Source organism: Dipodomys merriami, unplaced genomic scaffold (genome assembly GCF_024711535.1).
Source record: "Dipodomys merriami isolate MVZ:Mamm:240054 unplaced genomic scaffold, mDipMer1.0.p SCAF_60, whole genome shotgun sequence".
Lineage (NCBI taxonomy): Eukaryota > Metazoa > Chordata > Mammalia > Rodentia > Heteromyidae > Dipodomys > Dipodomys merriami.
Genome location: NW_027206180.1, coordinates 1,757,536 through 1,769,288, shown reverse-complemented (window position 1 = coordinate 1,769,288; position 11,753 = coordinate 1,757,536). Strand labels below are relative to the sequence as shown.

Below are 11,753 nucleotides of genomic sequence, written 5' to 3'. Positions count from 1 at the left end.
AGCCTCCCAAGTAGGTAGGATTATAGGCATGAGCCACCAGCACCTGGCTAAAAACAAACAAACAACAACCCTTTATTTCCTTCTTTTTTTTTTTTTTCCTTTCTGCCTCTGTGATAACCAGACTTGTCCGTCCCTGGAATTGTGGTTCAATTCAGTTCAATGTGTGTATCACAACAATCTAGAAAACTTGTCATATTAGCAAGAGGGTTATTTCTGCAGGAGGATTTTTGTCTCCTCATCTTTTCAGTCACTGTTGTTCTGTGTGTGTGTGTGTGCGTGTGTGCGTGTGTGTGTGTGTGTGTGTGTGTGTGTTTCTGACCAGATTCTATACACACCTTGAAATTCTGTCCTTACACAGTGGCTGCCCTCACACATTATTGTTATCTATGTCCTCCTCAGTTTCCCAAGATTCATCTCTTCTTTTGACATAACACAGAAATACACAAGTGCCTTTTAGGTCCATGTGCACTGCCCACTTGTGCCAATACCAGGGCTTGAACTCAAAGCTTATCTTCAGATCCATTTTTACTATCTAAAAAACAATCCTAAACTGGCTCATGCCTATAATTCTAGCTACTCAGGACATTGAGATCTGGAAGATCATAGTTCAAGGCCAGCCTTGGCAGGAAAGTCTTCAAGATTTCAAGTCTATAAAATAAACAGCAAAAAAAAAGGTCAAGCTAGAGGCATGGCTCAGGAGGCTGAGCAAGTATGAGGTCCTGAGTCATAATCACAGAACTGGCAACATAAATAAATGAACACTTACATAAATAAACAGCCAGGCACCAATGACTCACGTCTTTAATCCTAACTACTTAGGAGGCTGGGATCTGAGATCACAGTTCAAAGCCAGCCCAGGTAGGAAAGTCTGTGACTCTTATCTCCACTTAATCACAAAAAGAGCCAGAAGTTGAGCTGTGTGGTTCAAGTGGCAGAGTGCTAAGCCTTGAGAAAAAAAAAAGAAAGAAAGAAAAACCTCAGAGATGGTGCCCAGACCCTGAGTTTAAGCCCCAGAACCAGCAATCAATCAAATAAATAAATAAGACAACTGTAAAGAAGACAGTTTCACTCAACAGGTATTTTCACTTGAAATCCAGGTTCCTCAAAATCACTTAAAGTCTAAGTCCGTCCAAAATATTGTTGGGAAAACCATTCTCACTATTTCATATGCATTGATGAAGCATCTACTGTATGCTATGCAGTACAGTGCAGCCATAGGTTCGAGTGAACAAGTGATTGGTTTCCTCAGAACTGAAAAAGTATTGAAAAGCAGAGCCAACCTTTCATATTTGTAAAAATCAATGTATGGTAGTATTTTTTTTTCAAAGCTAGTCATTGCCTGGAAGAACCTTAACCCACCTGGCCTTCTGATACACATGACTGAATTCTGGGGTGCTGGGAGCCTGGGTTGCTCAGGTTGTAAAGAGATCCTTCTCTATGGCAAAGTGCCAGGTAAGGCCTTATTGCACACTTACTGCCTTGCAGGGCGAGACAGCACTCGGTGGGCCCAGGAGTGGATGGGGCGATCGTCCTCGAGAGAAACCAGGAGCCCACGTCCCCCGTAAACCCCCAGGTGGTCGCTGACTGCGCTGGGCTTTGTCAGGACAGCCGTTCTGAAATGGAAGCCAACGTTGATCAAAGAAAAAGCCTCCTCCAGGTAGGTCTTCTTCATTTCCTTCTTAGAGTGATCCTGGAATCGGCTTTTTATGCTGCTTCGGCTGTGACCAGGCCCTGGGAACCATTGGTCTCTGCCATTGTGAGATAAATCTTCAAGCTTCCACTCAGATTCGGGCTCTTCTGGCCCCTCTAATCCCATTTTCTCTTGTTTCAAATTGATTTTTTTTTTAGACTAGACCAATGGTGCCTAGAACTGGAGCAGTCACAAGCACAGGCCCATGAAATATACATTGAGTCATACATGACCTACTTTTATTGTTTTCAAAGAATGCAGAAGGCTGGGAAGGTGGCTTAGCAGTAGACTGCTTACCTAACATGTATGAAGCCCTGGGTTCAATTCCTCAGTACCACATAAACAGAAAAAGCCAGAAGTGGTACTGTGGCTCAAGTGTAGAGCGCTAGCCTGGAGCAAAAGCAGCTCAGGGACAGTGCTGAGGCCCTGAGTTCAAGCTCCAGGACCGGCAAAAACAAAAACAAAAACAAAGCCAGAACATACCTGGGTGGGATGGCTCCTGACTAATCCCAGCTGCTCAGGAGCTAGAGATCAAGAGGATCACAGTTCAAGGCCAGCCTGGGCCAAAAGGGAGAACTCTCACCTTGAAAATAACTAAAGAAAAAAGGGCTGGGGGTGTGGCTTAAGTGGTAAAGCACCTGCCTAACAAGTGCAAGACTCTGAGACCAACCCTCAGTACTGCCAAATGTAACAATAATAATAATAATTGCAATAATAATAGTTAAAATATCCATGAAGCCATCCTCCCCGCAGATATGCTAGGATCATGACAAACGATTTCAGACCCACGAACTGCCGTATCCCCTTCCTGCCCAGCCATAGTGTTTACTGGCTTAAATATTTCCTTGCTTTTTTGTGTCATCATAACAATGTTTCAATACTGTTATGTATTCCAAAAAGGGTTGTATGCATGTATGTGTATGCGTTGTGCTTAGAGTTTATATGAAGAGTGACTTTTAGGGCTAACCTACCTGGGTGAGGCTCCTCGAGTTTTTGCCTGGCATTAGTCTGGCCCCCGTGCAGGTGCTGGTGCTAGCTCTGGTGGTGTGCTGGCGCTGGCTTCTCTTCTCCTGCATTGCATCCTGCTCAGCTGGGCTTCTCCAGGGCTCGTGTGTCAATGGTACTGTACTCACATTCTCACATTCACCTGTGCAAACGCTGCCCTTGTGTGTGTGTCTAGTGTGTAGGCTTCATGTTAGGGGTTAGCGCCAGGCTGTCTTTTGAATTGGTTGCCCTAAATTTGACATCACTAACTCTGTTTACCTCTCTAATATTTGGTGTTGTCAAGGTTTTTTAAAAAATGCTTATTGTTCTAAAGGTAATGTGTAGAGGGTTTACAGTTACATATATGAGGTAAAGAGTGCATTTCTTTTTGTCCCTCATTTTTTCCCAGTTTTTCCCTCCCAACCCCTACCCCCCCCAAAGTTGTATAATTCATTTTCAGCATTGTGTCTAGTGAGTTCCACTGCTGTGTTTGTTTACCCTTTGTCTCTCTATTTCTGTGCCCCTTACCCTCCCAAAGAAAGGCAGATAAAAGAGAAGACAAAAATGATTTTTAGTACTTTCTTCCCCTTCCTTCCTTCTCCCCTCCCTTCCTCTCTCCCTCTTTTCCTCTCTGTCTTCCCCCCCCCCCCTTGTATAAGTGCCAGTCCTGAGGCTTGAACTCAGGGCCTGGGTGCTGTCCCTCAGATTTTTGCCCAAGTGGTAGAGTACTTGAGCCACAGCTCCACTTCTAGCTTTTTAGTAGTTAATTGGAGATAAGAGTCTAAGAGTCTCATGGACTTTCCTGCCTGGACTGGCTTGGAACTACGATCCTCAGATCTCAGCCTCCTGAGCAGCTAGGATTATAGGCATGAGCCACCACCAGCACTTAGCTCTTTACCTCTTCTTGAGTAGGTTTTATTGCCTTATTTTAGTCAATATTTTATTAGCAAAAATCTAAACCACTATGCTGTCAACTTTGATCTCCCATCTCTGTTTTTCTAATGCTTTTTAATTCAAACCTTGCTCGTGGATATTTATTTTTTTTCCCACCTGGAACCTTGCCAGGATTTTGATTGGTTTCTGTTTTCTAATTCACTTACATCTGCTTTTAGCTTTCTTTCTTTCTTTTTTTTCCCACTGTCCATTAGTTTGGGGATCCATTAAAATCATTTGCTCAGCATTTTTTGTTGTCATTTTTATTTAATAACAAAACCACTTAAGCTTTGTCTTTACTCCAAGGAGTGTCCAGAGAGCAAATTCGGTGAGAGATTTAACAATAAAGAGGTTAAAAAACAAAACCAAACCCCAGAACCATACTTCTTCGTTGAGGACCTGGCTGCACATGGAAAGTGCTAGTTTTCCAGAAAATTCCAACCTGTGCCTCATCTTTTGTAGTTTGTTTTCTGTTGAGTAACTGACCAGACAACATGATGGCTTTGGGGAGGGCTGGCTGCCATCTTTCTTGCACCCTTCCAAGTTTCTTTCTCCCACTTTCTGAATCAGCCTTGTCTAGGCCTAAGCAGGGACATGTTAGGAATTGTATCCACAGCCCGAGAGAGGCATGGCTAGAAATGACAGATAATCTTCTGTGCTGAGTGTATTTCTTACCCCTTGGCACAGGAACTTGCCACCAGTGCCACTTTAACCAACTCAGCCATCTCTTCCACCACCACCCCTCACCCCCGGCCCTGGTGAGGACTCATTACAGAGCCTTCAAAAGACATGAGGGTTGACTGGGCACTGTGGCTCACACCTGCAGTCCCAGCTACTCAGGAGCCATATGTAGAAGGATCATGATCTGAGGCTAGCCCTGGGCAGAAGGATGAGAAATCACTTGAGAAAGTTTAAGAAGCTAGAGATGTGGCTCAAGAGGTAGAGTGCCTGTCTGGCAAACATGAGGCCCTGAGTTCAAACCCCAGTACTGCAGCCAGAGGAGGAGGAGGAGGAAAAGGAGCAGGAGGTGGGAGGGGGGGAGGGTTGATTGAGCCAGCCCAGGGAAGCTAGGTCCCACGTGATGACTCCTTCATGATATGGCCCAGACCAGTGAAGTCCTGTCCTGAGAAGAGAAAGAAAATATTAAATGGTTAACAGTGTAGGCTAGAGGGTGGTGATGGCTTGGGAAGCAACTTGCCATCTTCATCCTGGCTGGGCTAAGTCTGAATGGGCATGACTACAGCAGTGCTCTGCAATAACCAACTCACGGAGGGAGAGTAACCAACTTACAGAGAGAAGGGCGTTTGGGCTCCCATTTTGGGCAGGCTCAGTCCATACTTGGTGAGCCCTGTTGCTTTGGGCCAGTGGTGCGGCAGAGCATCATGGCGGGAGCTCACCTCAAGGCCCAGTGCAGAAGAGACAAGAAAAGGCTGGGGTCCTGAAGCCCACTTTCAGAATAACCCAATGACTTAACCCACCAGGCCCCCCCCCCCGCCCCCGACAGTTTCCACCACCTCCCCATAGGACCAAAGCGCCAAAGGCTTTAACACATGGGGTTGGGTGAACAATCCAGACTGAACTGGTAGCAGCTTTCACACCTTCTTGACATTGGATACTTGGGACTAAACCCCAGACAGTCCCTTGTGCCTCCATATGTAACCTCTCCGTCCCCTCCCACTCAGACTGGATGTGTGGGAAGAGATGAGGAAAAAAATAAAAAAGAGCCAGATCCTGGTGGTTCACACCTGTCATCCTAGCTACTCAGGAGGCTGAGATCTGAGGATCATTGTTCAAAGCCAGCCAGTGCAGGAAAGTCCCTAAGACTCCTATCTCCAATTACTCACAGAAAAAGACGGAAGTGGTGTCGTAGCTCAAGTGCTAGAGTGCTAGCCTTGAGCAAAGGGAACTTAGAGACAGTGCCTAGGCCCAGAGTTCAAGGTCCTGGACCTATGTGGGGGGGGGGGGGGGGGAGGGAGAAAGGAAGGAAAGGAGGAGGGAGGGAGGGAGATGGAAAGGGAGAGAAGAGGAGAGGAGAAGAGGTGAAAGTAAAAGAAGAGAGGAGAGGGGAAAAAAGGAGAGGAAGTGAAAGAAAAGAAGGGATAGATGGTGTTCTTTTATCGGAGATGAGAGTCTCATGGACTTTCCCTACGTGGGCTAGCTTCAAACCACAATCCTCAGATCTCAGCCTCCTGAGTAGTGTCCAGCATGGAATTGAGTTTTACAGAGCTCTTAAAACAGTGTGTGGAATGGCCTGGCCCAGTGCTGAGCCCGGGGCAGCTCTTACTAAGGACTTTCCCGTTGCTCTTACATTTATCCAACTTCTGTAGATGCCTCGCCTCCCAGGGATGAAAAACTGGCACACAGGTCCATATTGTCCTCTCCGTAGAGAAAACCAAGTCATTGAGAGGCCAATGGAGTCGACCACGGCTCAGGGTCTGCTGTGGAAACCTGACTCTCTGTGCGCATGCTCCTGGCAACATGGGGAGATACAAAACCGAGCACAAGAACCCTTCCCTTAGGGAGCTGAAAGGCCAGAGCACCCTGCCATGCACATATGGCACCCAGATCCCCTCCCAGGGAGGAGGGGAGACGGTGCGGGGGGAGGGGGCAGCCCCGGGGACAGCTGGAGCTGCCAGGCCAGTGTGGACAGGATGCCTCCCTTCCTCCCACAACATGAATGAATGAATGAATGAATGAGAAAGACAGAGAGGGAGGGAGGGAGGGAAAGAAGGAGGGAGGGGCAGAGAAAGGAAGCTTACAAAATCAGGCCAAACCCGAGAGTCCGACTCACCTCTTACGTGTCCTTCCATTTGCAAGAAAAAAAAGGCCACCTTCCTTACGTGGTGCCAGCCCAGTAACCCGAGAGCGTCCGTGTAGTGAGTCTGTCTGTCCCTGAGCAAAGACCTCTTGGATCCCCGCTCTATTTATAGGGGCTGTTTGTTTCACTAAGAATAAAACATGAACTCATCCCATGACGGAGCCAGCGCCTCCAGCGGGGAGACAGCCCACAGCTCCTCTTTCCCCGCTCCTCCTTCTTGGGGAAGGAATTCCTTCCTTCAGAGGTGACCCCTTGGATCTGCTGGGAGGGGGGGTCCCCTCTGACTCAGCCAGAGGGCTGGCTTGGGTTTGCATGTGGTTTATCTCAGGATAGGTTGAGGGTAGGGATCGGGGTGGATGTTAGAAGAACTGGCCCGCGCTCTCCTTGTCACCCACAGCAAGGATTGGCAGAAACCAAATATGGTGAGTTCTTCTTGATCGGTGAAACTTCAGGAGACAAGAGACCCCCAGGTATCACCCAGAGGAGGATGTGGGAAGGAAGGAGAAAAACCCCTCTCTTCTCTGTCCCCTCCAGACCTGGTGGCAGGTACTGGGCTTGGTTATCTCTCAGGAGGGCATTGCCATTCCTGAGTGGATTTGTAGTGCTGATGGCAGTGGTTGCTGTTGCACTTTGTCTTCTAGGGTACCTGATAAACACAGAAAAGCATGGCCTACTTAAAAGCTAAATCTCTAACCCAGAACTTGTTGCTCCGAAGACCAAAGCAGCATTGTCTCTGGTGAACTAGTTTGTGCTGCAAGCTTCCTCGCTGGCATGCGGCATTCATGGCCGACCTGCGGGGCCTGCAGGGAGTGTCCTGAATGGGTCCTTGAACTTGGCTGCTTTTGTTTATACATCGCAACTTTCTCCGCTCTCCCTTTCCATGACTTTAGCCTTGGCAAGATGACCAGGCTTCTTTGGGAACGAGAAGAACAGTATCCATTCATTTATCTGTCTCCCCATTATCTGTGGTCCCTCTGCTCTAGGCCCGATGCCACCGTGGGAGCCGAAGGGGGGAGGGGCAGGGTGTGATTCACAGTGAAAAAACCCCGCCTCTTTTTCTCTCTTCCATCTAAGTCGGGCCTGCTGCCCCTGAGCTTGCCCTGAAAAGAAGTGTGCAAGCCTGTCATCCTAATGACTCAGGAGGCTGAGATCTGAGGATCTGGATTCAAAGCCAGCCCAGGCAAGAAAGTCCGTGAGACTCCTATCTCCAGTTAACTACCAAAAAAGCCAGGTTGGAAGCATGACTCCAGTGGTAGAGAGCCAGCCGCGAGTGAAAAAGGCTGAGGGACAGCATCCAGGTCTTGAGATCAAGCCCCAGTACCAGCATACACACAGACACACAGACACACAGACACACACACACACACACACAGACACACACACACACACACACACACACACACACACACACACACACACCACTTGCACTCAGGACATCTGTCTCTCCACCTTCTCGTGTAGCACCCTACATTTCCTTCAGAAAACCACAGCTCCCCTGTTTCTTGGCGATCTGTTTGGGCTTAAGCTACTCAGAAGCAACTTTGCCTCCACAGTCAAATGACTGGCTCAGGCATGGGCTACAACACCCTGCCTCGATTTCTCCAGGGTAGGATGTGATGTTCCGAATGGTTCCTGCTACTGTGTGTGACCCTGGGGGTAGATCCTGGAACTTTCCAGCGTTGTAGGGGAGGGCAACATGGCTCCTGAGGCTGAACCAGCATCAGCGAAGAACACTGAGTCCTTGTAGCGGCGTCGAGCTGCAGGTCAACCCACATCGGCAGCCCGTTCCATGGCAGGGTATTTCAGTGGCTCTCCCCAATGAAATGCTCCATGTTACGTAAGCCATTCACAAGTGGGGTTTCATGCCTGCACGATACAAAGCGTGGAGCACCGCCTCTGCACCCCCTGTTTCCAGGAGGAAATGAGCCTATTCTAGAACCCAAATAAAAGGTCTCACCTCCCCCTTCTCTCTTTCAGTGTTTCCATGCCTCCTGTCACCATGGTGCTGTGACTCTCATGGGAAGGAAGGGGCTGTTCCAGGCTGTGTTGCCACAGTGGGTCGGTGGGGGTTGGGGGGAGCGGAGAGAGGCGGGCCCCGACCTGACATTTTAGGCTGCAGATAACAGGGTAAAAATAAACCCACAAGTGCCTGTAGCTGCACCCGTCTGCGCTCACTCCTCGTGTCTTATCTGTCTCTGCTTTGGGGACAGAAAGGTTCCTTTCAGGTCACTACACGAGTCTTGCTCTTCCCAGCCCCGAGCCAGCTGGAGGAAGTGTGCAGGGTTGGATTTCTTCCTGGTCACCTCTATCTCCCCAGCACGTTTCTCGCAGCCGGGGTAGGTGAGGGAGCCGGCAGCTGCAACCATCTCCACTCGCCAGACAGGGAAAGTAATGAGGCTTTGAAAGCTGGAGTGAGCCGTCCGGCATCCCCCAGCTACTTAGCACGGATGTGCTCTGATCTCATCCCCGGGGCCTTTGTGTTGCTGCTCTGTCTCTGAGCAGGTAGTGGCTCTGACTCTTACTGGGTGCCGTACGGATCCTGCAGGGGAAGGAGTTTGGTCATACCTAGCCCAGAGGTATCAGTAGGTGACACCTTGCCAGTCACGCCAGGTCAAAACTTTGTGTTTCCCCACAAGCAATCTGCCACCAAGGGATGGCTGGGTGTAACTCCAAGAAACCCAGCCTGGACTCTGCCACTAAAGTTCACAAAAGAGGGGAGTCCCTGAGCCTTCCATTTCCTCATCTCTATAACGCTGACTGAATCCAGGCACCGTGGTTCATGCCTATAATCCCAACCAACCTAGTTGGTGAGATTGGTATGACTGATCATCGTTCAAGGCTAGCCTGAGCAAAAAGTTAAGTGAGATCCCCATCCCCACCAACAGGTTTGTCATGGCGGTATGACTCTCGGCCCAGCTATAAGTAGGAGGACTACAGTCCAGCCCAGAATAGCCCCCCTAAGAACAAAAAAGCAAAAAGGGTAGAGCACCTGACTAGCCAGTAAGAGGCCCAGTACCACCAACATAAACTGTTCATTTCAATGCTGTATCTATATGCTAGATTGTTCCATGGCTTAAATAAGGGCTCATCTGAAATGTGGGGCTTCTTGTTACAATGGAAGCCTTTCTCACACTGGGATTCGTGGGGTGACATTAGCAGCCCTGAAGTCCACGGAACGTGCTGTCTTGAATTCTTTCTCTCTCTGTGGCCAAGGATTTGCACCGAGCCGTTTCATCAGTTAAGATGCTTGTGGTTGCAAGTGACCGAAACCCTGATCCTAACTGGATTACATGAAAGGGGGATTTATTGGCTTGATGAGTAGCTCTAGAGGCGGCCAAGGGTAGAGTCTGGCTTCAGGCACAGCTGGATCTAAGGGTGGAAACGATACCATCAGGCTTGGGTTTCTCTCTCCTGGTGTCTCAGCGCCATTTCTTGAGGTCGGCTCCCTCCTCAAGGTGGCAGAAATGGCCAGAAATACTCCAGCGTCTCACCCTCCCGGGTTCAAAGCCAGTGGAAAAAGGACTCACTGCCCATCCTTAATCCCCAGCCATCATTGTGCGTGGACCAGAATGTCCTGAGGGGACAGGTACAGATGATGACAGGGGACCAAGGCCTCCACTTAGTTCCCAGGTTGCCAAGAGAGAGAAATTAGGCTTGGCTGCCACATGAAGACATCCTACAGCTGCCCTTCACCCGGCCTCGTGCCCAACCTGGGTACCACCACGGTCAGATGGCTGCAAGTAGCCTACGATGTCAGATCACCTGTCGTCAACAAAAATTAAAAAAACATCCAACCAGGTGCCGGCGGCTCACGCCTGTAATCCTAGCTAAGCAGGAGGCTGAGATCTGAAGATCACAGTTCAAAGCCAGCCTGGGCAGAAAAGTCCGTGACTCTTATTGCGAATTAACCATCAAAAAGCCAGAAGTGGAGTTGTTGCTCAAGTGACAGAACTCACCAGCTTTGAGTGAAAAAGCTAAGGGAGAGCTCCCAGAACCTAAATTCAAGTGCCAGTACTAATACACACACATGCGCGCACGCGCGCTCTCATCCAGGCTCCCTCAGTGCTAGCAGTTGACCAACTGGCACAAATGAGTGACCTCAGGACCCATTCCAGACCTGGGCTCACAGGCTGCTGGGTGAAGGGGCAGTGCCCCTGACCACTGCTTCCCTGGACTCTACTCCAAGCCTTCGCTCCCTATTTGTCATAACAAAAACCCTTCTTAGGGCCTACAAAATGTACCAAACGGCAAAGATCGCCAGTGGCTCATGCCTATCATTCTAGCTACTTAGGAGTTGAGATCTTAGGAGGTTGAGATCTGAGGGTCATGGTTCAAAGCCAGCCCAAGCAGAAGAAGCCCCTGTGAGACTCCTATCTCCAGTTAACTACAAATGGAGCTGTGTCTCAAAGTGGTAGAGTGCTATCCTTAACCAAATAAAGAGCTCAAGGACAGCACCCAGGTCCTGAGCGCAAGCTGCACGACTGAGTCACACACACACACACACACACACACACACACACAGAGGTATCCCTCTTTAAGGTGTTTTTGTCTGCTTTAAGCCTGAGGACTATTGCTGCTGACATTGGAAGGAAAGTCAGCAAATGTCAGTGTCAACTTGACACTTGCTTAAATCAAAGGGATTGTAAACCAATTAGAGCCCAGGTGTGAGGTAGAAGGATTTCACATTCCAGAGTAGGCTGGAGTAGAAAGAGAGACCTTTCTGAAAGAAAAGATTTTATTTTTCGGGGTCCCATTGTGGGGCCTGAACTCTGGGCCTGGGCGCTGTCCCTCAGCTCTTCAGCTCAAGGCTAGCGCTCTACCACTTGAGCCACAGCGCCACTTCCGGCTTTTTTCTTTTTGCTTATGTGGTGCTGAGGAATCAAACCCAGAGCCTTGAGCATGCAAGGCAAGCGCTCTACCACTGAGCCACCTTCCCAACCCAAGAAAAGATTTTTCAAAAAAAGAAAAGGAGAAAGGGAGAGCTGGTCCCACCATATTGTTGGCTTAGGTTTCTTTTGTTGTTGCTGTTGTTATGTTTCTTTACATTAGGGCCTATTTTGCCTACTACGTCTTACATAAGGTAAGGAACTCCATGTCCAGGCTTTTGGTCAACCATTACAAAGGCTTCTCCCTCACTTCCATCTCTCAGCCCTGTAGAAGAGATGGAAAGAAGTGGGTGAAGGAGCCAGCGGGACTTCTTTTTAAATAATTATGGTAATTACGTCTGCATCTCCAGTGGGAGGCTCTGGGAATTACTCGTAAAAGACTGGAAAAAATTTCCTCTTTTGATCTCTACTCTGAGCCAGAGAAAATCAAATTAAGAAAGGA

At 48.8% G+C, this 11,753-nt stretch overlaps 1 protein-coding gene and 1 long non-coding RNA gene across 3 annotated transcripts in view; one reads left to right on the top strand and one right to left on the bottom strand.

Moving 5' to 3' along the window:
• Positions 1 to 1,637: 1,637 nt before the first annotated feature.
• Positions 1,638 to 11,753, top strand: part of Mrtfb (myocardin related transcription factor B) — a 170,812-nt gene continuing 160,696 nt past the window's right edge. Inside the window, exon 1 of the mRNA XM_070003449.1 lies at positions 1,638 to 1,657. The gene's annotated coding sequence lies outside the window, so the exon portion shown is untranslated. The remainder of the gene's footprint in view (positions 1,658 to 11,753) is intronic.
• LOC138814463 (uncharacterized) lies at positions 3,855 to 6,548 on the bottom strand. 2 transcript variants are annotated; one of them, XR_011368010.1, is made up of 3 exons: positions 6,399 to 6,548; positions 5,916 to 6,077; positions 3,855 to 4,730 (listed from the first exon to the last, which is right to left on the bottom strand). It is a non-coding gene; the product is annotated as an uncharacterized lncRNA (long non-coding RNA). The 2 variants fall into 2 exon arrangements; XR_011368011.1 differs by having other exon boundaries at positions 5,916 to 6,074; positions 6,399 to 6,547.